We start from the raw sequence: 5437 nt of genomic DNA on the forward strand, positions 1-5437 counted from the left end.
TTTCTCCCTCTGGGTGGCGGGAGGGGGCATCTCAAGTTGACTGTTCAATAGGAGAGAATAGCTGAGGAGCTGATTCTGATTTTGAAAACTAAATCCTATTTCCTCTGAGGAAAGGAAATAGTACAAAACTATTTTAGATTATATTTCCCTGTCTCAGCCACTTGGATGGTGTAGTGGCAATCAGAAGCTATAAATAGATAAACATTGCTAGAAGCATCTTTAAGAACCATCAGGAAATGGCTAGCCTTGTTCATATTTTACAAACTAGCATGTTAGCAACTGATACCATTATCTCTAATTTCACTTTTGCAAATATTGTTTCAGAAATTGTCATCCTTTATCAATCTCTGATACTCTCAGAAGTATTTTTTTAATTAAGTTCCCCTTCCAATCCCTCCCACTTTATATACTCTTGGGCCTCTGGATGGCCAAATAGGATTTTAGAGATTGATTAGAGAGTTTTGCTAATGATTTTGATTAGCTTTATATGTTTTGCATATAATTATTTTTTCTTGGTAATTATAATTCAGCCACAGTACTCATACTTGATATAATGTCGGATAAAGATTATCCTAGTTAAATTTAGATATATTTATAATTTTCAAGTGATTATGGAACAATTATCCAAACCTATAGTAGTTCTATCTTCTGAGAGAAAGAATGTTTTGTTTTGTTTTAAAATAGCTTTGCTTATGAAAGATGACTGGTAACACAAATTCATTGTTTTAAAAAATGTTTCCTGACAAAGTATTTGATGGATAAAATTGATATTAATGTAGGATGCAGTAACCTTTTCCTTTGCAAGCCATTTGAATGAGTTGGGCTTCTGAATCCATTTATTAGATTAATCTATTTTAAGGATCCCAATTATGCCTTATTTGGTATCTGGAAAAGAAGGTAATAGGTGCCTCCATCCATCTGTGTTCATGGAACCTAATAAAACATTATATTTGTGGACTATAACATTCATCTAGTGCCTGAGCAGGTCTCTTTTATCCCCTTAGGGGGAAGAAGTGGTTATCTGGATTTATCCAAGTCAGCAGCAGAGCTGGAGCTGAGCAGGGCTTTAACTGATCCATCACTGAGCACATGGGCACCTATATGGCTCTCTGAACCCTTGCTGAGAAAAGCAGAAACACCACAGCACCCAGACCCAGAAGGCTGTGGTAGTGATGATTCCTTCCTTGTCCTACTAGTAAGATCCATGGGATGAAAATAATCATTATACTATTAATGGTGTGCATTCAGTTAGCACGTTCTTTAAGTTCTCTCTTGGAGTCACTAACGATGAGTATGAACTGCTTTCTACAACTACTTTAAGGTCATTCTAATTGGCTTTTTTTGTTGTTGTTCTTATAAAGCTGTTTCAAAGACACTATATACTCTTTTTGTTCACAGCTTCATATTAATACTTCCTTGAAATCTGATGAAAGTAACATCAATTTCAAGTTTTATATGATTTAATTAGTTACAAAATGATCTTAACTAAAGCTCCCAGCATGCACAGTTCCTCCAGAGACCCAGGAGGGACTGGCACAGGATCTCCCATGCATGGGCTTTATTGGTCACCTGGCTATTGTGGAGGCAGCTCATAAGCAGGGGAAATAGCTGCAGCTGGGGCACTTGTCAGCGTCAGCACTAATGCTGCTGTCTAAACAGTTTAACTCCTTTTGGCTTGGTTTTCCCACAGACACTGCTGACTGTGACTGCTGATAAGCTGAGTAAGGCTGGAGGTCAACAATCTGAAGAGGACTCTTAATTCATAAAGGATCAACGTGTCTTAATGCACTCTTCCTCTGAATTCGGGCCCAAACAACTGGGTGTCAGGGAGAGTTTTCCCTTTCTCTTTAAATTAGCAAAAACAAATGAAAAAATAAAGTAGCTATGGATTGGGGATGGGGGCAGGGAGGGGCAGCTAAAGGGTTTTCCTTTTATTCTAATTCCAAATGTGGAACTTGAAATATTGAATGAGGATGAGGCTCTTAATTACTCTCCAGACTAAAGCTGCAGTTTAATTTAGTCTTTTTTGCCGACGTGATCTACATTAATCAATTGGATCTCGACATCGGCCCAGCCATGGAGCACTTGGACCCAGCCACATAGAGCCTCACCAGAGCACTGTATGTCTGCCACAGATTAGTGCTTCTCTTATCCTAAATTAAGATCCTCGACATATAATTATCTATCCCACACATTGAACCTATCTCCAAAGTAAATGTTTCTGCACGACTGATGGCTGATTCACAGAACAAAAACAGTCCTCTCTGCCTGCTCCCTGTGTTAGCAGGGCTGAGCTGCTGAAAGTCTTTAAATTTAGTGATTAGGCAAAGGTAAAGTAGCCTTTTCTTTTCTTTTTACAATTTGAGGGCAAGGTGTCAAGATTGGTTAATAGCAATAAAGTTGGATGTAATTTAAAATTAGGAAATTACTTAATCAAAATAGTTTATAATGTTATCAACAGAGTCTTCATAAAATTAGCAATGAGTGGGTTACCTCCAAATGCATATTCCTTACAGGATGAAGCGACTATCTTGAAAAGTTGACTGCAGTGAGTAATCAGACGTGTCTGTTCTGGATCTTTGCAAACCCTTGTGCCAAGTCTTGTTTTCTGGGAGTCTGCGTGAGGATCTTGAGTCCCTGGGAGCTTCCATATTTAGCAGATGTGATGTTCCACACCCTTAGCAGAGTGGACAAAGAATAAACTATTCACTCTGAAAAATAAATACAACATAATGGCAAATAAATACAGAAAAATGGAATCAAACTAATTAAGAAGCAAAGAAACAAGCATATTAAAGAATTTTTGCCTGTCAAGTTGACAAAGACCTACAAAAGAATAATGCCCAGTATTGGTGAAGGCACTGGGATGCTATCTAAAGCTCCCAGCATGACACAATTCCCCCAAGGCCTCAGGAGGGGCTGGCACAAGTGTCTCCCATAAAGTGTCTCTTTATCGGTCACCTGGTTGTTGGGAATGGCAGCTGATACTGGTAACAGGTACTGGGTCCTGTTACTAGAGTCAGAGAGGTTGATGTTTAGCGCTTCCTCTTACTGGTGAAGGGAACTTCAGCCTGTCATTTATTTTCTTTAATACTATTTTCTTCTCTCCTGCATCTGAAAGTAACCAGGGGTTATATATGTACTGATCATTGCCAGTGCAGGGAGAGGAGTTACTGAAAGAAGTTTTTCCTATCTTTGGAGGGTCCATCCTGTCCCTTCTGAAACCTGATGTGTTCATACTAGTTAAAAATAAGTAAATAAATAAGTAAAAAAAATAAATAAAGATTAAAAATAATAGAAATACTATTTTCTTCATCTGTTAAATGCAGATAATATCAGTAACCATCTTACAGGATTTTTGAGCTAATTAAATGAAATAATGCTTATGAAGTATTTCATATATCATCTGACATGTGGTAAAAGATCAAGTAAATTTGTAATAAATAATTATAATTGGAAACTGGAATCCTAATATGCTGATGGAGGAGTATAAAGTAGCAACATCTTTAAGAAAAAAAAAGACATATATGTGTAGGGTAAAGAAAATGTCAGGCTTTTCTGCCCTCCCGCCATCAGGATAGATGATGGATCCTTGTCCTGAATGCATGCGCTGATGGTGGGCACCTGGAGTAGGGTGTGGGCATAGGTAGATGGGATTCAGCTGAGCTAAGACTGTGCTTTTAAGGGCAGCGTCACAGGGATGCCAGCAGCAGCAGAAGCCGAAAGAGAAGCCAAGAGAGAAGCGGAGAAGCAGCAGCAGCAGCAGCAGCAGAAGGAGAAGCAGAAGCAGAGAACACCAGAGAGCCCAGATAGAGTGAAGATTTGCTGGGGGCTGGGAGGACTGCCAGCCTCCCGGCCCCCCAGCACCCCTGCCTGCCATATGCCTGGTGAACCCCAATAAAAGACCTGCAAAAAACCACTGAGGACTCTGACTTCTCCACCCGGTCTGCATGGGATCAGAAAACCTGCTCAGTGGCCATTCCTGCCCTTACAATATGTTAAAACCTTAATGATGTATATACATTTGATTTAATCATTCCATCTAGAATTTTTTCCTAAGGAAGTGGGACACAATGATGTATTCAAAGATATCATTCATGGTATTTCTTAAATGACAAAAAAGGAAAAAATTTAAAGGAATAGTTAAAAATTTTTGTCCACTTGTAGGTGATACTGAATGAAAATAATAGTTATCATCTGTCTGTGGGACTACCTGTTATTTGTATTTATTTGTAATTTTATATTTGCCTGTAGTCACTCAATAAATACTCCGAACACATCTGTTACAGTGGAACTACTGCAGGTGCCGTGAATAAGGTGGTGCAGAGAGCAGACAAGTTGCTGTTCTCATGGAGTTTCTAGTCCCTCCATTGGAAAATGTTACTTTTACAATAAAGGAAGTGACTAATAAAGCAGGAGGGAAAGATGTATTAGTTTTCTAGGGCTACCATAACAAAGTACTAGAGATTAGGCAGCTTAACTGACAGAAATTTACTCTTATGGTCCTGGAAACTGGAAGTTCAAGACCAAGGTGTCAGCAGAATTGGTTTCATGTGAAACCTCTTTCATTGTCTTCTCCTCATGTCTTCACTTGATCTTCCCTTTGTATCTTTCCAAATTTCCTCTTCTTATAGGGACAGCAGTCATTTTGGGTTAGTGCTCATGCAAGAGCCCTCATTTAACTTAATCACATCTGTAAAGATTCTATCTCCAAATATACTTCCATTCTGAAGTCATGGGCGTTAGGGCATCAACGCATAATGGTAAGGGGCACAGTTCAGTGCATGACAGAAATCAGTTGCTATTTCTTGTCAGTTACTTTTTGGAGTTACGTGATAGACAGTGTCCCTTCCTGTTCTCTTCAGTGGGATATGTTTAGCCCCTTTGAAGAGTCACTTCAGGGAGACCAAGAATATGTACTGCTCCTTGAAAGCCTGTTCATTGGCCCCAGCAGGGTGAGCTGTGGGATTCCAGTTTAGGTGAAGGTGATCTTAGGTGGGTGGTCCTGAATCACTTCTAGAAAACAGTGGCATTCAAGGGATTCCCCAGCACTTCCAATCTGTTCCCAAATGAACAAAGATTAGTCCAGGCCCCCTACCTAGACCCAGAACTAAGCAATCCAGTTGGTCTTCCAAGAAGACTTTGTGGGGTGGAGATGTGTCTTCATTTAAAGATGAGGTCGTCTGGATTTGCCTCAGGGTTATTTCCATGATACTCCATGAGAAATGGAAGGAGCACCTGTGCTGGGAAACACGTTGAACTAGAAGTTAGAGACCCTGACTTTCCACCCTATCTCAGCCATTAAGCAGTTGAATAATAATTTCTCTACTCTGATCTCCGGACCTTATGTCTTCAAAATAAAAGTTGAACAAATGGTTCTTTCTATCGCTAACAGCCCATGAGTCTGTCATGGGTCCCACTCATTCCCTACTCAGGC

The 5437-nt window shown here is 39.7% G+C and overlaps 1 non-coding gene across 1 annotated transcript; it reads left to right on the forward strand.

Annotated features, from left to right (window-relative positions):
• Positions 1 to 3106: 3106 nt before the first annotated feature.
• LOC119245340 (small nucleolar RNA SNORA71) lies at positions 3107 to 3241 on the forward strand. The gene has a single exon (XR_005125277.1). It is a non-coding gene; the product is annotated as a small nucleolar RNA SNORA71 (small nucleolar RNA).
• Positions 3242 to 5437: the final 2196 nt, after the last annotated feature.

The sequence above is a fragment of the Talpa occidentalis genome, unplaced genomic scaffold (assembly GCF_014898055.3).
Source record: "Talpa occidentalis isolate TD23 unplaced genomic scaffold, MPIMG_talOcc4v2.1 talOcc4.14, whole genome shotgun sequence".
Classification (NCBI taxonomy): Eukaryota; Metazoa; Chordata; class Mammalia; order Eulipotyphla; family Talpidae; genus Talpa; species Talpa occidentalis.